At 43.6% G+C, this 25,722-nt stretch overlaps 1 protein-coding gene across 4 annotated transcripts in view; it reads right to left on the minus strand.

Annotated features, from left to right (window-relative positions):
- The window catches only part of trappc9 (trafficking protein particle complex subunit 9), a 1,402,808-nt gene that overhangs the window by 235,987 nt on the left and 1,141,099 nt on the right, over positions 1–25,722 (minus strand). The gene's annotated exons all lie outside the window — the stretch shown is intronic.

Here is a 25,722-nt window from a genome sequence, read left to right on the forward strand (position 1 = left end):
GGTACCATTATAGTTTCAGTTCCATCAGAAATGTAATTCTTCCAGAGACATTCACTGTTGTGGCATAGTTCTGCTTTTCTTCTGCAGTTGTCTGCTTCCTCACCTGAAGGCAGTGGGATGTTGGGATCGAATTCCAAGGCCAACCTCTGGCATCTCATAGAAAGGTTTCCATAATTTGGACAGTCAGTATTGACAGGCTATTCAACTAGTGTCATAGAAAATTACGACTCAGGAAGAGTCCATTCAGCCCATTGTGTCAGTGTCGGTTGAAAAAGAGCTACCCAGCCTAATCCCACCTTCCAGCACTAGATCCAGGGTCTTGTAGGTCACGGCTCTTTAAGTGCACATCCAAGTATTTTTTAAATGTGATGAGGGTTTCTGCCTCTATCACTCTTTCAGGCAGTGAGTTCCAGACCCCGACCATTATCTGGGTGAAAATCTTTTTCCTCATCTCCCCTCTAATTCTTCTACTAAGTACTTTAAATCTATGCCCCCTGGTTATTAAACCCTCTGCTAAGGGAAAAAGGTTCTTCCTAACCACTCTATCTCGGCCCCTCATAATTTTATACACCTCAATTAAATCTCCCCTCAGCTTCCTCTGTTCCAAAGTAAACAACCCCAACCTATCTAATCTTTCCTCATAGCTAAAATTTTCCAGTCCTGACAACATCCTCATAAATCTCCCCTGCACCCACTCTAGTGTGATCATATCTTTCCTGTAATTTGGTGACCAGAACTGTACACAGTACTCAAGTTGTGGCCGAACTAGTGTTGTACACAGTTCGAGCATAACTTCCCTGCTTTTATATTCTATGCCTCGGCTAATAAAGGAAAACATTCCGTATGCCTTTTTAACCGCCTTATCGACCTGTCCTGCTACCTTTAAGGATTTGTGGACAAACTCCAAGGTCCCTCTGTTCTTCCACACCTCTCACTATCCTCCCATTTATTGTGTACTCCCTTGCCTTGTTGCCCCTCCTCAAATTCATTACCTCACACTTTTCCGGCTTGAATTCCATTTTCCACTTTTCTGCACAACTGACCAATTCATCGATATCTTCCTGCAATCTAAAGCTTTTTTCCTCACTATTAACCACACGGCTAATTTTTGTATCATCTTTAAATTTCTTTATCATGCCCCCTACATTTGTCTAAATATTACAAATCACTACAAAAAGCAAGGGACCGAGTATTGAGCCCTGTGGAACCCCACTGGAAACAGCCTTCCAGTTGCAAAAACACCCGGCAACCATTATCCTTTGCTTCCTGCCAATGAGCCAATTTTGGATCCAATTTGCCACTCTCCCTTGGATCCCATGGGCTTTTACTTTTTGATCAGCCTGCCATGTGGCACCTTGTCAAAAGTCTTGCTAAAATCCATGTAGACTACATCCAACGCACTGCCCTCATCAACTCTCCTCAAAAAATTCAATCAAGTTAGTCGGACACGACCTTCCCGTGACAAATCCATGCTGACTGTCCTTGATTAATCTGTACCTTTCTAAATTAAAGTTTATAGTGTCCCTCAGAATTAATTCCAATAGTTTGCCCACCACTGATGTTAAACTAACTGGCCTGTAATTACTCAGTTTATTACCAACGGGTCCATTACAGACCCAATCCTCGTCCGGACCGGGGTCAAACAGGGCTGCGTTATCGCTCCAACCCTCTTCTCAAACTTCCTCGCCGCCATGCTCCACCTCACAAATCAACAAGCTCCCTGCTGGAGTGGAATTAAACTACAGAACCTGTGGGAAGCTGTTTAACCTACGCCGCCTCCAGGCCAGGTCCAAGATCACCCCAACCTCTGTCATTGAGCTGCAGTATGCGGACGATGTCTGCGTCTGTGCACATTCAGAGGCTGAACTCCAGGATATAGTCAATGTATTCACTGAGGCATATGAAAGCATGGGCCTTACGCTTAACATCCGTAAGACAAAGGTCCTTCACCAGCCTGTCATCGCCGCACAGCACTGCCCTCTAATCATCAAGATCCATGGTGCGGCCCTGGACAACGTGGACCATTTCCCATATCTCGAGAGCCTTTTATCAACAAAGACAGACATTGATGTGGAGATTCAGCATCGCCTCCAGTGCGCCAACGCAGCCTTTGGCTGCCTGCGGAAAAGTGTGTTTGAAGACCAGGCCCTCAAATTTACCACCAAACTCATGGTCTATAGGGCTGTAGTAATACCCGCCCTCCTGTATGGGCCTGAGGCATGGACGATGTACAGAAGGCACCTCATGTCGCTGGAGATGTATCACCAACGATGTCTCCGCAAAATCCTGCAAATCTCCTCGGAGGACAGGTGCACCAACATCAGTGTCCTCGACCAGGCTAACATCCCCAGTATTGAAGCACTGACCACACTCGATCAGCTTCGCTGGGCAGGCCACATAGTACGCATGCCAGATGCGAGACTCCCTAAGCAAATACTTTATGCAGAGCTCCTTCATGGTAAACGAGCCAAAGGAGGACAGCGGAAACGTTATAAGGACACCCTCAAAGCCTCCCTGCTAAAGTGCGACATCACCACTGACACCTGGGAGACCCTGGCCGGAGACCGCCCGAGGTGGAGAAAGTCCATCCGGGAAGGCGTTGAGCTCTTTGAGACTCGACGCAAGGAGCACAAAGAGGCCAGACGCAGGCAGTGGAGGGAGCTTGCGGCAAACCAGTCCTACCAACCCCTTCCCCCGACGAATGTCTGTCCCATTTGTAACAGGGTCTGTGGCTCTCGTATCGGATTGTTCAGCCATCCAAGAACTCACTTTGGAAGTGGAAGTAAGTCCTCCTCGATTCCGAGGGACTGCCTATGATGATGATGACTCAGTTTATCCCTTCCTCCTTTTTTATACAATGGTACGTTAGCAGTTCTCCAATCCTCAGGCACCACTCCTGTCACCGGAGAGGATTGGAAAATAATGGTCAAAGCCTCTACAATTTCCTCCCTTGCTTCTTTTAAGAGACTACGATATATTTCGCCAGTCCAGGTGATTTACCTACTTTCAAAGATGCTAAACCCCTTAATATTTCCTCTCTTACTATGTTTATCCCATCCAATTATTTCCCTCTCTTCCTCCTTAACTTCAACGTCGGCATCGTCCCCCTCTTTTGTGAAGACAGCCGCAAAGTATTCATCAAGTACATTACCAACATCCTCCGCCTCCACACATAGATCACCATTTTGGTCCCTAATAGGCCCTATTCTTTCTTTAGTTATCCTCTTGCTCTTTATGTAATTATAAAACATCTTTGATTTTACTTGCCAGTATTTTTTCATGCCCTCTCTTTGCTTTCTGCACTATTGAGCTCTCGCTATCTGATCTAAGATTCCCTTTTTTGCCTAATCTTACCTGAGGGACATCACAAGCAAAGCTAATTTTGTCCATACAGAGGCACTTTTCAGCAATGTTCATATAATCAGGAGCAAGGATCCTGGTTGATATTTCCCTCTCTACCAAAAGAAACTATGGTCAGTTGTTACATAATAACATAAGACATAGGAGCAGGAGTAGGCCATTCGGCCTCTCGAGCCTGCTTCGTCATTCAGTAAGATCATGGCTGATCATGGTTGTTCTATCCTGATTGCTGTCATGGCTGACATCAGCTAACTCAAGACAGACCAAGGATTAAACCTGGGATCTTCCTGATCTGTTTGACATGGTACTGCACCATTACATCCATTTAACCACTAAACCATTGGGGGAGCTCACAACAAACATACTTTTATCAATGACAAGCCATATTTAGGTTGTCTGTGCAAATAGGCTCCACCCCAAACTTGAGAATTCCCACAGAGCAAACATGGACTCACATAAAGGTGACAACCCTAGCTCAAACAATTAGCACCCCTCAACAAACCATCTTATGTATGACAACTCCAAAAAAAGTCGATATGTTCAATATTGATATATTCTAAACACATACAAAAGGAGAAAATAGTCCAAAGACAGGTGTTGTAATGCAAATGTTAATAAATGGTACAGAAATGGCAAGACAAGGTAGATTTTAAAAAATTTAATAAAGTGATTTTTTTAAGTGCCAGCTTCCATATTTAGCAGAGTGTTTGCCTTTAAGTTGCATTGAATGTTATTGTTGATGCAAAACAAGTTAAACAATGCTTAATTTTCAAGAAATATGTTATAGCTTTGAACAGTGAAATTACCACAGCTATTACTTGAGCTCAGGTTCTATTATATGAAAATACACAAATTACCAATCGACAGATTGAAACAGCCAACAATGCTTTTATGATAGTAGAAATAATTTTTTTTTTTAAATATATATACTGCACAATTCAGAACGCAAGTACCTCAATTGTGGTTTTGACTGCAGGGGTTGAAATTGAATATTAGGACATAAATAACATGAATGCCACCTGCATGTAGCCAATCTCTTCACACACTTAACCTAGCATTGTTTGGATTTTGTTTAAAGGTGTAATCAACAATAAATATGCATTATGTAAAGCTCAATACGTATGCTAGGAAGACGCAAACCTTGGGGAATGAGACCATCTTGAATGCTAACAAATTTTGGAAATGTTATCAAGAAATTAACAAATTATAAATCATACTTTTTTCTATTTGAAAGGAGAAAGTATAGAACAATTTGTAAATATTTACAAATAAATGTAGTTTTTTTTGTATTTCATATGAAACTTTTGGGTAAAATGTTCCTTGTGGTTGTAGACACGTACTCCAAGTGGATTGAATGTGAGAAGGGGAGGTGCAACGAGACCTGGGTGTCATGGTACATCAGTCATTGAAGGTTGGCATGCAGGTACAGCAGGCGGTTAAGAAAGCAAATGGCATGTTGGCCTTCATAGCGAGGGGATTTGAGTACAGGGGCAGGGAGGTGTTGCTACAGTTGTACAGGGCCTTGGTGAGGCCACACCTGGAGTATTGTGTACAGTTTTGGTCTCCTAACTTGAGGAAGGACATTCTTACGATTGAGGGAGTGCAGCGAAGGTTCACCAGACTGATTCCCGGGATGGCGGGACTGACATATTAAGAAAGACGGGATCAACTGGGCTTGTATTCACTGGAGTTCAGATGAATGAGAGGGGATCTCATAGAAACGTTTAAAATTCTGACGGGTTTAGACAGGTTAGATGCAGGAAGAATGTTCCCAATGTTGGGGAAGTCCAGAACCAGGGGTCACAGTCTAAGGATAAGGGGTAAGCCATTTAGGACTGAGATGAGGAGAAACTTCTTCACCCAGAGAGTGGTGAACCTGTGGAATTCTCTACACCAGAAAGCTGTTGAGGCAAAATCACTAAATATATTCAAAAAGGAGTTAGATATAGTCCTTACTACTAGGGGGATCAAGGGGTATGGCGAGAAAGCAGGAAGGGGGTACTGAGGTTGCATGTTCAGCCATGAACTCATTGAATGGCGGTGCAGGCTCGAAGGGCTGAATGGCCTACTTCTGCACCTATTTTCTATGTTTCGATAAAAATTGAATTCTTTGTGTGAAAATCAAAAAGGATATTGATTTACTGAGGAATTGTTTCGAAGCATCTGTTTTTCATTTTATTCACTCTGATTGTTTCATTATCGCTAACAGATGCACGTAACACTGAATCTTTCCGGGGCTAATCAGGATGCAGAGACAGCCAGTTCCACATGACTTGTGTTTATGTGGCTTTAGTATAGGAGAGATACATGCAACTACCCATTTCAATGTAATTTCCAGTACAGCAAATGGCTATTCTCAACTGCCCAAAATTGAAAAACATATTCAAATATAAAAAACACAAAAATAAACTTTCTATACAAAATAAGGATCTAGGCATTCAAGGTTAGCAGCATATACTCAAGACACTTTTCAAAATCAATAAAATGCCAGTGTTTTTATGGATTGTGATGGGCTATACAACAGATGATTACTCAGCGAGACCAAACTGGAAGTATCAGAGCAGGCCAGCAATCTAAAAATATTTCATGGACAAGTTTCTAACACAATTAGCTCAGTATTTCCATTTTGACAAAAAAGCAAACAAAATATTTGGCTACATAGCAAAGGATATAATATATAAATCAAGACATGAAACAGAGCCCAGCTAATTGTATAAAATACTGGTTCAGCCTCGAACTGGAGTATTGGCCATGATTTCCCTTACCTCGGCTGGTCTGGTGCAGCCGGGTTCGGTGGCAGGTCCCGACCTCGCTGCTGGCTCCAGCCCGCTCTATGAAATGATTTTATGCCGATTGGGCTTGTTAAGCCTGCTCAGTGCGTTTGCCACATATTGAAGTAAGTGCGTCTGATGATGTCATTTGATGACACATCATCAGCTGGTTTCCTTAAAAGGACCATGTGCAAATTTAGTTTGACAGTTGTGCTGTCAATGTTCTACAACATTGTGGTGCTGCAAATACTGAGAGGTGCACGGCTGCACCCAGGCTCTCGCATGACCCCGCTCCAGATGCTTATGGAGGGAGTTACAGCACACAGGGAAGTTCTCTTCCTTTCCAATGGGAAGACGAGACCTCCCCAGGAGACCAATGCAGCCTGGTTACACATTGCACAGGAGGATACAAGCAGGGATGTCGTCAGGAGGACCAGGCTGCAGTGGCACAAATCTTTCAATGATCTCAGTGGATCACGAAACATTACTACAAAGTCATCCGCAACCTCATCCTGCTGTGCCACTCATCGCATCCACATCACTCTGCCTTCCCTACCCTACTCCAACTTACCTTGCATCTCCAACCATCCCTCTCTGTCTACTTTATCACTTCCCCATCTCACGAGCCACCCCTCACACTCAGGCTCATCTTCGTCAAATCATATCAATCAACAACATACAAGGGTAGGCACTTAGGTCGTTTAGCCAATGTTCATGTAAAGTTTCTGTAATGTGCTGTCAAACATTGAAACCTTTATTTTAAACATTTTGCATTCTTGGACAGATTTGTGTGCACCTTTGGAAGTGGCTTAGTGAGTTGCAGTGAAAGGTCAGACATAAACGCAATGTCAAACAACCCCGCAATGGTGTTGAGTGTGAAAGGATTGGCTTGGGCATTGTAGGGATGTAGTGTTGGTGTGGGTTGGTGCCAACCTGGTGCATCATGTGGTAGCCAGGGTGTACAGCGTCAAGTGAAATAAATCTGGCCACGGTGAGTCCTTCCCTGGCCTCCGGGGCAGCAATATGCTTGGGTGCTGATGCCCTGTGCAGAGTTGATTGCAGAGAAGGTTGGTGTTGCTAGTGTGCTTGGTGTTGGGGCTGATCATGGTGGGATTCTGCGGACCAAGATGAGATAGTTTCAAGAGCACTGATGCAAATGTAATAGATGGCAGGAGCGATCTATTAATGGTGAGAGAAGTTGTTCCCATGAGGTAAGAGAGTTTACTCTAAACACTTGCAACTTGCATAAAGCTCAATCTGCCTTCCATACGCAGTAAGCAACAGCTTTTGTTCTTGGAAAGTGAACAGCTGTGAGATGGGAGATTTTATAGCACAACTGCAGCTGTCAAGTAAGAATGAATTCATCGTCACACAACTCCTGACGTCCTTACCCGACGTGATCCCCAAGCAGCGTATATCCTGTGGACAACCTGGTGAAATGGTAAATTCAGCTCAAAATTCTTTTTAGTCAGCTCTTACCAAAGCCATATTGACCTAAATTACCTCCCTCACCACTGCATGTCGGGTCTGTTCAGCCCTGACAGACCCAACATTTGTGAGAGTAACGTGCGGCGGGTTGACAGCAAGGTCCCGACCTGCTGTCAGAAAAAAAAAATTCCCACCCGACCTGCCAGCAAACGCTGATCCCCCGAAAAATCTCACCTATTGTGTCCAACTCTGGGCACCGCACTGTAGGAAGGAGGTGAAGACCGTAGAGAGGTGCAGAAAAGATTTATGATAATGATTCGAGGAATGAGGGACTTCAGCTATGTGGATAGACTAGAGAAGCTGGGGCTGTTCTCTTTGGAGCAGAGAAGGTTGAGAAGCAATTTGATAGGCGTATTCAAAATCATGATGGTTTAGATAGAGTAGAGAGAAACTGCTCCCGTTGGCGGAAGGGTCGAGAACCCGAGGACACAGATTTTAAGGTGGTTGGCAAAAGAACCAAAGACGACATGAGGAAAAACTTTTTTATGCAGTGAGTGGTTAGGATCTGGCATGCACTGCCTGAAAGGGTGGTGGAGGCAGATTCAATCCTGGCTTTCAAAAAAGAATTGTATAAGTACCTGAAGGAAAAAATTTTGCAGGGCTATGGGGAAAGGGCAACGGAGTGTTTAAATGCTCGTGCAGAGAGTCGGCATAGGCTCGACGGACCGAATGGCCTCCTTCTGTGTTGTAACTATTCTATGATAATGCTGAGATTAAATGATAGACTTAAAATTACTGTTGTGCCAGTGCTGGTTGACTAATACATACATCCAAGTGCTTATTGTGGCCCTCAGTGATGGTATGGTTTTGCACTGCACATGTAAATTAGCTCGCGGACTCTGTTTTTGATGACTTTAACATAAAATCATTGAACAGTTCACTTGACAGTACACTGTATCCGTGTTGGATTTGGTTTGTGTAACTGTTTATAAAAATTACACAGCCCAAAGTATATTAAGTTCAAGTCTGCATTAGACATTCTCCTCGATTCGGTGTCACTATCCCCTGCATCCCTTGTAATTTGGAAATTACCTTCACTGTTAAACATCTATTTGCAGGTTTGCGCAATCTGGGGTCTGAAATGACGATACCCCTCAATATGTGCACTGGAAACTGTAATCTCACATGTGCTCTCATGTGCATTTCCATCTTCAGGAAGGAACTGAAACACCCCAGTGAGACAATTATAATCCAATGAACTGGTGTATTTTACACAATTCATGACTGAACAGAATACAGTTTTCAGTGAAATTCAATCTATTTCATATTACTCTTTATAATGTAGAAACATATTAACATCCCTTTGGTTCGCTGCCATCCTACAGAGAAGGAAACCTTCCATCCCTACTCAGTCTGACCGACATCTGACACCAATTCCACATTATGTGCTTGATTCTTAATGCTCTCAGGGCATTTAGGAATAGGCAATAAATACTGCCTTGCCAGGGTTGCCCACATCTCAAACACAGGAATCTTGATAAGTTCAGTGGGCAGAGAAACGGCAGATGCAGTTTAATACAGGGAAATGCAAGACTGAAATTTGACAGAGTGAAGGTTGATGTGGATTATGTGCTAAATGGTTATGTACTTGAGATAATGGAGGAGGGGAGAGATTTTGAGGTTTTACTGGACAGGTCACCAAAATCATCAACACATAGGGGCCAAGTTTCGGCCTGAGTTGCTCCTGTTTTTTTGGAGCAACTGGTTTAGAATGGAGTATCTTAGAAATGTGAATTCTCGGCATTTAGTTTGCTCCAGTTCTAGTCAGTTAGAACAGTTTCACTTTGGAACAGAATTTCTTTTTCAAAAGGGGGCGTATCCGGCCACTTACGCCTGTTTTCAAAGTTTAGGCAGTGAAAACTTACTCCAAACTAACTTAGAATGGAGTAAGTCGAAGATTTCGAAAAAACCTTGTCTACACTTTAGAAAATCAGGCGTAGGTTACAAATTAGGCATAGGGAATGGGGGGGGGGGGGAGGTTAAAGGGAAGTTTACAAACATTAAACACTTCAGTTTTACAAATAAAGAGCCATCATCAATAATAAATGATAAATACATCAATAAATCAACCAATAAAAAAAAATAATAAAAAAATAAAAGTTTTTTAAAAAATCAAGAAATAAAACATTTTCTACTTACCGACTGCAGCACCGGGAGTCCTCCAACAGCGTGCTGGAACGGCCCCCCCAGTGTGTCTCTATCTCTCTGTCTGTGTGTGTGTCTCTCACTCTCTGTCTGTCAGTGTCTGTGTTTCTGACAGCGAGGGGAGGGGGAGAAGGGGGGTGGGGGGACAGGGGGACAAAGGTAGAAGGGGGGTGGGGGTTGGGGTGGAGGTAGTGGGGGAGGAGGGGGTGGGGGGGAGGAGGAGGGCTGGGAAGGTGGGACGAGGAGAGATGGGGTGAGAAGGGGGAGAGGAGGGGAGACGGGGAGAAGGGGGGTGGGAGGGGGAGAAGGGGGTGGGGTGGGGGTAGAGGGGGGTTGGGGTAGTGGGAGGAGGGGGGTGGGGGTGGGGGAGGAGGGGGGAGGGTGGGGGAGGAGGTGGGGGGTGAGGAGGGGGGGAGGAGGAGGTGGGGGGTGAGGAGGGGGGGAGGAGGAGGAGGGGTGGGAGGAGGAGAGGAGGGGCGAGGAGAAGGGGGAAGGAGGGAAGAGGGGGAGAAAGGGGGGAGAGGGGGAGAAGGGGGGAGAGGGGGAGAAAGGGGGAGAAAGGGGGAGAAAGGGGGGAGAGGGGGAGAAAGGGGGGAGGGAGGGAAGGAGAGAGGAGGGAGGGAGGAAAGGAGAGAGGAGGAAGGGAAGGAGGGAGGAGGGAAGGAGAGAGGGAGGGAGCGAAGGAGGGAAGGAGAGAGGAAAGGATGGGGGGGGGAATGGAGAGGAGGAGGCTGAACGGCCGGGCCCAAGACTTTGGACTGGATTTACAGGTAGGTGGCGTCGGTTCTCGGGGGGGGGGGGGGAGGTGGGGTAAGAGAGTCACGGAGGTCGGGTCGCCGGGGGGAGGGGGGGGAAGCGGAGGTCGGGTCACCCGGGGGGGGAAGCAGGGTTGTCGCGTCGGATGGGAGGAGCCTTATTCACACAGCCCCAGTGAGGCCATTCGGCCAGGGCTAGGGGCTGCGTGCTTCGGGCCCCTCCCACAGTTTTGGGCGCCTGGAGCTATTGCACATGTGCACCCACTGTAGCGCGCATGTGCAGATGTCCCGGCACTGTTTTCAGCGCAGGGACCTGGCTCCGTCCCCTACAGCTCGTGCTGCGCAGTGCCCAGCTCCAGAGGACCTGCAGGGAGCCGGAGAATAGGTACGTTTTTTTTAGGCGCACTTTCTGGCGCGAAAAACGGGCGTCCAGGTCCGGGCTGCGCCATTTTAGGCACGGCCCGAAACTTGGGCCCAATGTTTTTTCCTTGACTAGAGAAAGGAAAAGGGAGTACCCCTTCTAAATTAATTTTATTTTAATTGGTATTAATTTTAACAGCAACAACTTGTATTTATATAGCACCTTTAATGTAGTAAAACATCCCAAGGCGCTTCACAGAAGAGCTATCAAACAAATTCTGACACCCAGCCACATAAGGAAAAATGGCAGGTGACCAAATGCTTGATCAAAGAGGTAGGTTTTAAGGAGCGTCTTGAAGGAAGAATGAGAGGTAGGGAGACAGAGAGGTTTAGGGAGGGAATTCCATTGCTTGGGCCTTGGCAGCTGGAGGCATGGGCACCAATGGTTGAGCGATTATAATCAGGGATGCTCAAGAGGCTAGAATTAGAGGAGCGCTGATATCTCAGAGGGCTGTGGGGCTGTAGGAGATTAGAGAGATAGGAAGTGGCGATGCCATGGAAGGATTTAAAAACAAGGATGAACATTTTTAAATTGCGGCTTTGCTTAACTGGGAGCCAATGTAGGTCAGGGGTGATGGGTCAATGGGACTTGATGTGAGTTTGGACACCGGCAGCAGAGTTTTGGATTACCTCAAGTTTATGTAGGGTAGAACGTGGGAGGTCAGCGTTGGAATAGTCAAGTATAGAGGTAACAAAGGCATGAATGAAGGTTTCAGCAGCAGATGAACTGAGGCAGGGGCAGAGTCGGGCGGTTATGGAAGTGGAAATAGGCGGTCTTAGTTATGATGTGGATGTGTGGTTCGAAGCTCATTTGTGGGAGAACAGAACTATGAAAAACATGCAACACAGATTCAATGTAAGACAGGGATGAGGGCATACAATGTGATTACAGAGTTGAGAAACTAGGGCTATATTCCAATGGAATAGAAAGGTTATGGGGGGGCCCTCATAAAACTTCTAAAATTTTAAAAGGTTCAAGAGGGCAAATAGTGAAAGGTTATTTCCAATGGAATCATCAACAAGGGGAATAAATTTAGGTTTAGTACAAGCAGCATAAAGAGGGAGGTTAGAGGGATTTTTTTTACGTAAAGTGTTATTGGAAGATGGAATGCATCATCATAAATGTCAATTTAAACTGAGTCAACTACAACATTTCAGAGGGAAGTGGCAAAACTCAAGAAGAAAAATATTCAACAGTGTGGGGAAAGTGCAGGAAAATGGGATGAGAGCAGTCTGCACCAGCAGAGGAATGATTGGCCGAAATACCACCTCCAATGCTGAAATATTTATGATTCTGTATCAATCTAAAGGTATTCCTAAGGTATTTATATGCTCAAAAGCATGATTAGAGTATATTGAGCATATATACCTTTCCTTATTTCAATCACTGTCATAACCAGTAAGGTATGCAAATACTTTTTGAAATAATTAAGCATTTACCATTTTTGATGGATGTCTATTGATATATCTGCTACAAAACATGGAAAATGTCCTTAATCTTTACTTTGTCGAAGGCTTAAGTAGTTTTCCTCTGATGTCTGTCATCTTGTGATTGTAGTGCGAGTTAAGTAACCTTGCTATATCTACATTAAAGATGAAATTTGGCATTTAGAGAACTGCAATACACCCCTTCATAATCAAAACAAGTCCAATATTGTCAGTTTGCCACAACTGTGAGGACACACAATAGGGAGCAGCATCCTCAGGAAGACAATGGAGAGGAAACAATAAAATATTCATGGGAATATAGAAATGCAAAAACTCAAAGATTCTGAACACCAAATAGGAGTATAATTGTTTTGTTCTGTAAGTGAGGAACACCTAGTACATTACAAGCAACAAATTGAATCATTGTCCCCGACGATTATGTTATTTACAAAAGTGGGATGAGGAGTTAAAAAAAAAGTTAGTTGTTTTTTATTATTAGTTTTAAAGGAGCTTGTTGCAATTGCAGAAATATACACCATATTCTGCCAATGTTGCTTTGCACCATTCTCTGGACAAGATTGGCTGCAGTTTTAAAAATTCAGTGAGCCATCATAACACTACTATTCACTTTAAGAGTTGTAGGAATTATTTAGGTCTATGGCTCCATATAACCACAATAAAACATAAAATCTGTCTGAACTCATTGCTGTATGTGGATGAGAAAAAGGAACTTGGAGCTTTGGTCACATGGCAATGTAGCATTGTTGCTGCAAAGTGCATGAATATTGCAGCAACATTTTTAAAAATTGTATTTATATAGTCACTTTCACAACCTCAGAATGTCCCCGAGTGCTTAAGAATGAATGAATTACTTTTGAAGTGTAGTCACTGTTGTTTTGCAGGAAGAACCCACAAACAGGAATGACATAAATGACCAGTTGGTTGCAGGATAAAGGCTGGCATAGTTCTGGTTACAAGGTAATCATACATATGAGCGATGAAGGGTATTGGTCCAGATTTTGCAGTTATCGGCACAGTGACAGTGCTAATACATTGAAGAATTCTCATAGACAACAAACCAGGAAGTTCAAAATACTGATTATCCTTCACTTTTTAATAATTTTACAGAGAATAAAATAAAGATTAGGCATGGCCATGGGATCAGGGTAGAAGCTGAAATATCAAACAAACTTAATTTAAAAAAAATTATTTTAAAAATCTATGGAATTTTTATCATAATGGAGAAATTTGGCATTCTACAATTCTAAAATTAGTTTTTCAGGGCCTGGGAGGTTATTCAGCAGTTTTTATGACTTAGAACGCAGTTAAAAACCAAATTACACCTCATTCAACGTCTTAACTTTTTTGAGGTTTTTACAACGAGATTAGAGTGTAAAAAGTGCAAGTTCACATCAATTCAAGTGATTTCTAAGATTTCCATCTGCGAGGACTTCAACAGCACACCCTGTGGAGGAGCGGGGAATCACAGACAGAAACCTTTGGATTTCCGCATTAAATTGCGCATGTGCGGACGCCAGAAGTTTCTAGTCAGTTTCACAAAGTAATGACGTCGAACGCTGACAGATTTGCCGTCATTACAACTGTAAAACCTGGGCCATTATCACACAGTATATACTGACACAAGTAGCATCTCAACTTCAATGCAGATTTAATGGCTATAATCATTTCATAACTCTGACTAAATAGAATTTGGAAAACCCCAAACTGCCTTCTAACACATACCTGCACACTTCACACAACACCAGGATAAAGAAAGGGGTTTCTCCTGAAGAGCTACTAACTTCTTAAATCACATTTGGAGGACCTCAATTTTATCAAGGGAAGGAGGAAATTTGCCATTTTAATCACAATGTTTTGTACAAGTAATGCAATGAAGTGTTTAACCATTGTTTATTTCAGCCCATTTCTCTTCCCACTGTCTTCTGACTAATACATAAATATGCAATAATCGACATGCTAGAAAGTGTTCCGTACATCTTTTCCCAACCCAGCTTAAACAGGAACAAAAGCCTAATTTGTCTTGCATGCAAGTTCAAAGAAGATTGCAATCTTTGTTCTAAGTAAACTCAAACCTCTACCTTTTAATACAGAAAATACATGTTCAAAATGCATCATTCCATGAAAGTTATTTAAATATCTGATGTTGAATGTTATGCTGCTGAATTACAGTTGATTTAAAGTATTTCAAAATTCACAATAAAATGAAAATTTGTAACTGGCTTCTTTTTGTAGCTTGCTTTCCAATCTTCTTTCAGCATTGGATTTTATAAGAATTAGGTGGCATGTATTCATAGGAGACCTTGATTATAAAACAGAATAAATGAATTGGCACTCAGGGTGTAAATGCATAATGTATTGTGGTACTGAGGCCAGACAGACCAGGAAAATCCTAGGTTCAAATTCTGCTCAGTTAGCCATTCTCAGGTAGGAACACACAATTGGCTTCATCATACGAGATGAGGGAAGGAAAAAAATCCAGTTGGGATTGTTACACAAAATTATTATCTGATTATACCTGGGTAACCCTGTTGGAAATGTGTGCATGGACACTTAGTAAGAGCAAGGATTGGTTTGGCTCTGATGACCTCTGCATTCAAATAGTCCGTTAACATTCATTGTCGAGACATAAGAGAAGAAAAGTAGTGTTAGCTACTAAATAATCATTGGTGCAATAGAATTATACCCTAGCACCATTCACTGCCTTCTGGAGAATGATATGCGAAGAAAATTAGAACATAAAAGAAAAGAAAATATGTAGGCATGCTGGAACACTGAGAATGGATGGTGTTCTGAATAGCAAAGGGTGGATAGTTCATATATCTTTCATAGCAGGAAATGGGGGATGCACAAGAAGCCAGAGTTGGTGGAACGCAGAGTTCTTAGACGGTTGTAGGGCTGAGGGTGGTTAAAGAGATGGGGAGGGGCGAGACTGTGGAGGGATTTGAACAAAAGGATCAGAATTTTAAAATTGAAGTGTTAGTGGACCAGGAGGTAATGTAGGTTATTGTTAACCAATCTTTGGATTGAATTCTACAACTGCATTATTCTATACACAACAAAATTATATGCAAGATGTACCAGTTAGAAGTAGATATCTGGTACTTACCAGCATCAGGTAGGAAATGTGGGTTTTGCAAAACTGGGGCAATCGTCTTGAGCCTTGGCAGCATTGGACAATGATTCTGAGCTTTAGCGAAATCGAGGTGGGAATCCTAGAGTTTAGCAACACTGTAAAGGAGAACCTGGGGTTTGGCAGTAAGGAGTGGAATATGGAGTTTGATTCACTGGTTGATTCCTGGTGTCTGTCACTAGCAAGAGGGGGGAGGGGCTAGCCTGATAGAACTTGGCATGGATGGGTGGGTATCCCACATCTGGTAGCACTAGTTTGTAAGAGATCTCTGCAAACAATGTTTTGTGATTGGTTCCTGGAAGAGAATCTCTGTCAGTAACTAGAATATTTAAGTGTTCTCACTATCAACAAAACCCAGATGAAAGTCAGGTGATAGAGGTTTTAATTTTGCTTTTAAAATTCAACTTATAAAAAATAAACTCAAATTAGAATAAAGAAAGGTAGTGTGTGTGTGCTTATTATGCATTTTAAAGTTTATAGAGTATGTTACAATTTGATAACCAACTAAAGCTGCGATAGATCTGTAATCAACACGGGCTATCATATTTTATTCTCTCACATATACATGTCAGTAACTAGAATATTTAAACTTTCTCACTATTAACAAAACTCAGATGATAGCCAAGTGATAGAGGTTTTCATTTTGCTTTCAAAATTCAACTTATAAAATATAAATTGAAACTCCTATATATATATCTGTGAAAGAATAAAAATCATAGGCCGTGCTGATTCCAGATCTATCGCAGCTTTAGTTGGTTATCAAATTATAACATACTCTATAAACTTTAGAATGAATATTAAACACACACCACACATACAAACACACTGCCTTTCCTTTGTCAGCATTAGAGCAGGCTTCCTTAAACCCCTAAGGACCAAGATTTGTATTAAACTCACAACTGTTGACTAATCATTATCTCTTTCTCTACAAGGTGGTGAAGGGTCAGCAACAGAATTAGCTTTGCCACTCTCAGTCTATCTCCCAGTGGACAAGAGTAAAATGTATAAAACTGCCCCTAATTTTTCGCTTTCAGCTTTAAAAATTCAGCCTTAAAGGTAATGAGAGCAGAGGAGTCATCAGGAACTCTTTAGAGGTTGCGATTAAAGTATTACTGAGGTGGCACTGCGAGCAGTATACTTTTGCATCCATGTAAACATTAAAAAAACATATGTTGTGTTTGTTAAGGATGAGTATCATCTTACACCAGTGAGAATAAATCCCACAGCTTTTACATAATTTTTCCAATAGCAGATAGATGAATGCTTTGGTATCATGGGGGAATGTTTTAAAATAAAACATTGTAAATAGGAACTGGGACTCTATGCATAGAGTGGTAACCTGGTGCAGTTTTATTAATACATCTGAAAATGGGTTTATCTGCAAAAATGACCATTTTTAATAATGGTAACCAGTCCTCCACCTTTGAATAACCTGATTTTAAATAATTGAAAGGAATTAAATAAACTATACTGAACCATTTAATAGTTTCAGCAGTTCCGTAGTAAAATATTTTTTCATATGAAAAATACTTTAAAAACATGCCCACTAATGCCTGCGTGCCCAGGAAAATAAGTGTAATTTAAAGAGTCTTCCTGAACCATCACAATTGGTGGAATCTCGCAATTTCGATCAAGGGGAGCATAGCCAGTTTTGTGGGCGAGGTCTGATTTGGGTGAATTGAATTTTGAACTAGAGTGAAAAATCGCGAAAACACAAATGCAAGTGCTTTTGGGCGTAACGCACGTTTAAAATTCTCCAATCGTTTTGCATTGGTTCGGCAGATTGTGCCCGTATTGCCGTCACGTTACAGCGTGAACAAGTGGTACATGATCCTGTGGCATTTAGCGATATAGCAAAGACATCCAAAAACAAACACCGATATGAACATTTTGTTCGGAAACTACGGATTGGATTTTCGTCTTATTGCCGCCTCTGTTTTCGCCGCAGAGGGTCGGCAATGGCAGCGGTAAGCTCTTCCGGGCAGGTCGCCAGCTTCCAGCGCCCAGCCGGGGTTTCTTGGTCCGATTTCGGCAGGGCGCAGAGCACTGCCACCCGGAAGAGGCGAGCCAGTGTGCAACGCCCCTGGTTGCAACACTGGCCCGATTTTTGGCTCCTACCCAATCTGTAGTGCTCCATAGAGTGCAGTACTGTACTGCCTGTGAAAACGGGTGGTCCGAGCTGTAGCGTCTGCAGCGAGGTAAGTAATGTCGACCTCAGGTAAGTGTTACTGGGTTTTTTTTGCGATTTATGTTGTGGTAGCATGAGTTATTTATTGGGAATGTTTTTGGTGGTTTTTTTTCAGGCTTCCTTTTTTTCTCCGGCCTCTGTTGGAGCGTTCCGAGGTTGGCTGTTTAGCTTGGGATTTTTACATGCTCAGCCAGGCTAGCACACTAAGAGAGGTATGCAACTCAGGGCCCAGCTGCCGAATATTGCTGATCGAGGCGCAAACTGTTCCCAACGCACACTTTACCGTCCCGCCACCATTACCACCCCAAAATGAGCAAAGCTGAAAATCCAGCCCGACAACTGTTAATGTGCTATAAATAGGGCAGCTTGTTCTCATTTCCCCGGATCATCATCATCATCATCATAGGCAGTCCCTCGGAATCGAGGAAGACTTGCTTCCACTCTTAAAATGAGTCCTTAGGTGGCTGAACAGTCCAATACGAGAGCCACAGTCCCTGTCACAGGTGGGACAGATAGTCGTTGAGGGTAAGGGAGGGTGGGACAGATTTGCCGCACGCTCTTTCTGCTGCCTGCGCTTGATTTCTGCATGCTCTCGGCGCTGAGACTCTCGGTGCTCAGCGCCCTCCCAGATGCACTTCCTCCGGCCAGGGGCTTCCAGATGTCGGTGGGGATGTTGCACTTCATCAGGGAGGCTTTGAGGGTGTCCTTGTAACATTTCCTCTGCCCACTTTTGGCTTGTTTACCGTGAAGGAGTTCCAAGTAGAGTGCTTGCTTTCAGAGTCTCGTGTCTGGCATGCGAACAATGTGGCCTGCCCAGCGGAGCTGATCAAGTGTGGTCAGTGCTTCAATCCTGGGGATGTTGGCCTGGTTGAGGACGCTAATGTTGGTGCATCTGTCCTCCCAGAGAATTTGTAGGCTCTTGCGGAGACAACGTTGGTGGTATTTCTCCAGTGAATTGAGGATGTCTACTGTATATGGTTCCATGTCTCTGAGCCATACAGGAGGGCGGGTATTACTACAGCCCTATAGACCAAGAGCGTGGTGGCAGATTTGAGGGCCTGGTCTTCGAACACTCTTTTCCTCAGGCAGCCGAAGGCTGCACTGGCCGATGTTGAATCTCACCATCAATGTCTACTCTTGTTGATAAGAGGCTCCCGAGGTATGGGAAATGGTCCACATTGTCCAGGGCTGCGCCGTGGATCTTGATGACTATTATGTTCCTTGTTGTCGTGCCTGTATCTATGTAGAGGTATTTTTTTCGGTAAAATAGAGGAAGTCTCCAAAAGGTACTCCCAAGAGTTCATTCCCTTCCCAGGCCTCCCCAATAGACTGCCACCAACGATGTCTCCACAAGATCCTACAATTTGTTTCAGTGTTCTTGGGCTAAGGAGTGGGGGGTAACTGATGGTCTCTTCTAGAAATCTGATTCAATTTTGGCCGAGCCCGTTTTTCGGCGCACTTACCGGAGATGCGCCGCTTAGGTAGGTTCCAAGATGCTCCGAAAAAAAATGTTGGAACTTTGGCCTCTTCACTGCAGTCGCGCAGCATGACCAGTCGTTCTGTGCTGGAAAATGTGCCGGGATGTCTGCACATGCGCAGGGTGATTGGTGATATCCGCACATGCACAGTAGCGCTGCGGGTCTGCGAGTTGACAATCGGCCATTAAAGAGCTGCTTGTGTCTTCGTGACCGAATTTCTGAGGGAGAATATCTTGCTTTCTTGTTATTCATCAATTCACTCAGGGCTTAGGTGTTAATACTCTCGCTCTTAGAGCTAGCTAGGATACAGAGAAAGGCAATAAGAGATGATTCTCAGATGCAAGCAATGCGGAAAGTGACAGAGCTGAACTTTGCTTCATAGGAGAAAAGATTAAAAGGGGGAGGGGAGAACATGAATCCTGTCCTTAAAATTCTGAGAAGCACTAATTATGTGCTATTTATTTGGATTGAACTCTGGACAGTGAGACTAGAGATTGGAAGCTTTTTTGCCAGCTCCCTCGCTCCCTCCCTCCCTCTCCTCCCCCCCACACCCCACCCCCCCAACCCCCTCTCTTCCGCCCCCAGGGAAAAAATTAAAGAGGAAAATATTTGAAAGATTAAAAAAAACAGAAGGAACAGCAGGTGTTTGGGATAGAGTGTGTAGTGTCACGTGCTAGTTTGAGCTGGGTGTTCAATGTATTATGCTGCCAGTAGCTAAATGATTTCAAACTGCAGATTGCTCAGCATTGGCGCCAGAGGCAAAGTGGATAATAATTTTAATTATCTAGCACTAGTGCTATAAATTATACAAAACACTATATTCATAATTGAATTGATCAAAGTGGTCTTTTTATGAAGTCGATATTTTTAAGCTCATTGTTGCATACTCAGTTGTCAATTCTTTGTGCAAGATCCAAACTTTATTCTAGTAACAAAATAGGAATGAAAACATATCAACTAATTCAACCCAAATCCCATGACATCCATTGTCCTTGGCGTCAGTATATAATTAGAATTATTTATTATGCCATCCAAAAAAATTCTCCAATCCACTATTTGGCATGCACTATTGTATCAGTAGACAAGAATCAATTGATTTTCTTTATGACTTGCCAAATCAGACTTCAACATTTAACAACTGAAACAAAATCAATACTTTCCACTGTATTAACACCACCACAAGTGAACAATTGAATCCCCAAGTGCCAACAAAACCCACACCTGTAAACATGATTACTCAACCTCTCGAATACCACAACAGTTACATGACCAAATTTTAGAGTGTAAAGTCATATATTGTTCACTTTAAGAATAGACTGAAATTTACATTTCAGATGATAGAAAGAGTTATACATTAAAAGTTGAAATCTGTCAATATTTAGTTACTGAACTTCAAATTGTGCAAGATTTTTGTGTTTTAATATTGGGCCTGTGCAGGATTCAATGTTTTAATTTCAACTGGGCTACATAAAAAAGCTATAAAAAAAAATCAATGTAATAAATATCAAGAATGCAACACACCAAACATCTTAGGCATTTGGTATCCCAGAGGTAAAGTTGATCCAATATTGAATGAGATCCAGTCCTGTGAGGTTACAACTGTCATCTGCATTTTGAACGTTGAAATTCAGTTTACTTTTATTATTGTATTCATACATGGTCCAAGGAATATGGGATGATTTACAATTCAACTCATGACAACGTGAAGCACAATTACCTGCTTGCCCTTTGGTTTTCAGAGTTGTGACTTTCAAACACAATTCTGCAAATTATTTTCTGTGCCCCAATCAGCCATTTACTGCTTTCACTTTCTTGGGAAGGTTAAACTTAAATACCATAGTGAAATATCTCAAGACCTTCAAAACTAATATCACATCCTTTTATATTGGAATATTCTACAATTTAGTGAAACTTAATCTCAGAAAATATAATTGAGTTCAATTTTCATTGTCACGAGATCTGGGAGAAAAAGAAACTACAAAATGTGCTAAATAAAATATGTAAGTGGACAGAACAATGGAAGACAAAATCTAGTACAAACAGCTGGTTACAAATTTCAGGCCTGCACAACATATTCTCTCAGGCTCAGTGTCCCTGGGCCTCAAGTAAATAGACCTGTCACCTATGATCAAGACTTTACTTTTCCTAGTCAATAACCAGTCATACAATAGCGTGTCCTGGGGACTGCAATACGATAACCCCTCAGCGTATGTTTTGGATACTGTAATCTTGCACATACTCCTACGTGAATTTGTCCCATCATCTGGAAGGTGGATTGATAAACATTTCAGTGAGATGTGGTTAACTGTAAACTGAATAGAATATGGTTTGAAATACAATGAAACTATTTCATAATGTTTCTCATAACATAGAAAATATTAAAACATGGCATTCTGCCCATTAGCACTTTATAGATTGGTAAAATCTCTGTTTTCCACTCCAAATCTCGACAGGCTCACTTGTGATCCAGCTGCATGTGAAGCCAAAAACTTCACCTCTGTTTCTCCCCCAGCTGTGTAAGGGAGGTGCCAATCAAAGTCATTACCCCGCTCTGAGGTGTGGCTTCTCTGGCAGCTACAATTCCCTCCTCCCTCTGAGCTCAAATGAATGGATCATTGCAGCATAATGGGCCCAAGTTTCCACATGATTTGCGCCTGATTTTTAGGAGCAACTGGTGGAGAACGGACTATCTTAGAAATCGCAATTCTCCACATTTTTTTTTTCTGCAGTTCTAGTCAGGTAGAACAGTTCTACTTTGGAACAGAATTTTTTCTTCAAAAGGGGGCGTGTCCGGCCACTGACGCCTGATTTGAAAGTTTCCACAGTGAAAACGTACTCCAAACTAAAGTAGAATGAAGATTTTTGTAGAACTGAAAAAACCTGTTCTGCACATTAAAAAATCAGGCGCAGGTTACAAATTAGGCATCCAGAACGAGGGGGGGGAGGAAGGGAAGTCATTAAATTCTACAATAAATCCTTATTTATACTTATACAAATATTATACAAATAAATCCAACCTGAATAAACATTTATAAGCAAAGAAAAGATTAAACAAACCATCTTCCTACCTGTGTGAAAGTGCTTCAGGCAGGCCTTTCGGGACCGAAGGCTGAACGGGCCGGCCCGAGACTTCGGGCAGGGCCCATCCCCAGCACCAGATTTACAGGTAGGTGGCGTTGGGTTGGGTCGGGTCGGGGAGGTTCGGTTCGGTTCGGTTCGGGAGGGAGAGAGGGAGAGAGAGAGAGGGGGGAGGGAGAGAGAGAGAGGGGGGGAGGGAGGGAGAGAGAGAGAAAGGGAGGGAGGGAGAGGGAGAGAGGAAGGGAGGGAGGTCAGGTCGGATCCGGTCTGGGAGCGGGAGTCGGGTCGGGTCGGGGGGCGGGAGCGCGGGTCGGGTCCAGTCGGGGGGGCGGGGAGCGGGAACAGGAGCGCGGGTCGGGTCGGGTCCAGTCGGGGAGGCGGGGAGCGGGAACAGGAGCGCGGGTCGGGTCGGGTCCAGTCGGGGAGGCGGGGAGCGGGAACAGGAGTGCGGGTTGGGTCAGGTTCAGTCCGGGGGGGGGTGGGGGGGGGAAGCAGGTGTCGGGTCTGGTCCGGAGGCGGGTGGGGCGGGGAGCGGGTGTCGGGTCTGGTCCGGAGGCAGGGAGGGGGGGCGTGGAGCGGGTGTCGAGTCTGGTCCAGGGGCAGGGGGGGGGGGCGGGGAGCGGGTGTCGGGTCTGGTCAGGGGGGGGAAAGCAGGAGCTGGCCATGGGAGGAGCCTTATTCACGCAGCCCCAGTGAGGCCATTCGGCCAGGGCTCGGGGCTGTGTGCTTCGGGCCCCTCCCACAAAATTCGGCGCCTGGAGCTACTGCATTTGCGTGCCCACTGTAGCGCGCATGTGCAGAGGTCCCGGCACTGTTTTCAGCGCAGGGACCTGGCTCCGCCCCCCTACAGCTCGTGCTGCGCTGCGCCGAGGGCCAGAGGACCTGCAGGGAGGTGGAGAATATGGAGGATTTTTTTAGGCGCACTTTGTGGCACGAAAAACAGGCGTCCAGGTCAGGACTGCGCCGTTCTAGGCGCGTGTGGAAACTTGGACCCATTAAATGGAATGTTGCTGGACTCTCCACCAACATCCAGCTAGGTGGGACTACACTCGCCTGGTTCCATTCTTATCTATCTAACGTAGCCAGAAAATCTCCTGTAATGGCTTCTTTTCCCACTCTCGCATCATTACCTCTGGTGTCCCCCAAGGATATGTCCTTCGCCCCCTCTTATTTCTCATCTATATGCTGCCCCATGGCGATATCATCCAAAAACACGGAGTCAGTTTCCACATGTACGCTGACGACACCCAGCTCTACCTCACCACCACTTCTCTCGATCCCTACTTGGTATCTAAATTGTCAGATTGCTTGTCCGACATCCAGTACTGGATGAGCAGAAATTTTCTCCAATTAAGTACTGGGAAGACCGAAGCCATTATCTTTGGGCCCTGCCACAAACTGCGTTCCCTAACCACTGACTCCATCCCTCTCCCTAGCATCAATCTGAGGGTGAACAAGACTGTTGGCAATCCAGGTGTCATATTTGACCCTGAAATGAGTTTCCAGCCACATATCCGTGGCGTAACTAAAACTGCCCTTTTCCACCTCCGTAATATTGCCCGCCTCTGCCCCTGCCTCAGCTCTTCTACTGCTGAAACCCTCATTCATGCCTTTGTTACCTCCAGACTTGACTACTCCAACTACTCCCACATTCTACACGAGTAAACTTGAGGTCATCCAAAACTCAGCAGTCTGTGTACTAACTCGCACCAAGTCATGATCACCCATCACCCCTGTGCTGTCTGACCTACATTGGCTCCCGGTTAAACAAAGTCTTGATTTCAAAATTCTCATCCTTGTTTACAAATCACTACATGACCTTGCCCCTCCCTATCTCTGTAATCCTTTTCTTCCTCACAACCCTACACGATGTCTGCGCTCCTCAAATTCTGGCCTCTTGAACATCCCTCATTATAACTGCTCAACCATTGATGGCCGTGCCTTCAGCTATTTGGGCCCCAAGCTCTGGAACTCGCTCCCTAAACTTCTCCGCCTCTCTACCTCTCTTTCCTCCTTTAAGACACTCCTTAAAACCTACCCCTTTAAACAAGCTTTTGGTCATCTGCCTTAATTTCTTCTTTTGTGGCCCGGTGTCAAATGTATCTGTTTTGTCTTGTAACACTGTTGTGAAGGGCCTTGGGATGTTTTACTACATTAAAGGCGCTATATAAATAAAAGTTGGTGAACATCATTCTGGCAGACATTTCATCTGGACTTAATTTCCAGTCCCAGAAGCTTGTGTATTTAATCCCACGAGACAAATTTAATTTAATAGCATCATAATGTAAATGAACCCAAACTCGAGTTCGGTCAAGTAGCCAAATATTCAAAAATGTTACAAGTACTACACAAGTGGATATATTGTAAGGAGGCCAAAGCTCATTCATATTTCAAATCATAAATATACATATTTAAAAAAATACTTTATGAAATGTATCTGGTCACTTTAAATTTGATTATTGCTAATTGAAAAATAATCTCCTAACTGTTGGTGTCTCTACTTCTATGTTGGAAAAGGGTGCAGATTGCTGTCTGGTATGCAAAATGTTGCTTCAAAGAAATGTGATCACTGCTTTTAGATAGGCAATTTAATGAGGATTATTGGTCAAGGTCATAGGTGAAAAGACGACTTAATATTGTTTACCTGGCTGCAGAAGGTATATCTAAATTATGATTGTCTTAACAAGGAGCCTGCTAGCAAGCCTCTTACAGCCTGACTTTGAACTGGGACAAGATGAAAGACTTGAGACTGCTTTGTGAGGGGAGAGAATCCTGATCCTTTGCACTGTGACGGGCAGATACAGAAACCAGGAGCTATTGATTCTGAGAATAAATGTGACAGTTTTCTCCCAGTTCTTCAGCTTTTCTGAGCCTAATGAGGTAGAGACTGAGGCGACGGGGACTCCATGCAAGTGGATTGAATCCTCACGTAGAAGTTATATCAGATGCTGGTCAATGTATAATATTACAAGGAAATTATGGAATTCTCACATCTTGCAGAAGTTCTACTATCAAGTCCAATATGCTATGTTCCATTCCACCTATTTTTAATAATCCTTAATTATAGTTTATATCCCAAGTCATATGGATATTTGGAGTGTTTATTTTTCTGCTGTTCAAAGAATATGAGAGGGCCTGTACCAATTTCATTGAGTTAATATACTTAACAGTAACAAGGCTTACTGTTTAATCTCAGGGCACTGTTGCATTATTGGGGAAACAAAGTTACATTCCAGTATAACGTGAGGGCTCACGTGGAAGTGGTCTTTCACACCGAGCATGAGGGAAATATGTAATTAAGCCCAAAAAATGTAATTGTAAGTAATCCATTAATGTTGTTGAAATAAGAACATAAGAATTAGGAGCAGGAGTAGGCCATCTGGCCCCTCAGGACCGGAACACGCGTGGGCTCAGCAGCTTCAGGTAAGATCATGGGTGATCTTCCACCTCAATTTCACTT

The sequence above is a fragment of the Pristiophorus japonicus genome, chromosome 1, assembly GCF_044704955.1.
Source record: "Pristiophorus japonicus isolate sPriJap1 chromosome 1, sPriJap1.hap1, whole genome shotgun sequence".
NCBI lineage: Eukaryota > Metazoa > Chordata > Chondrichthyes > Pristiophoridae > Pristiophorus > Pristiophorus japonicus.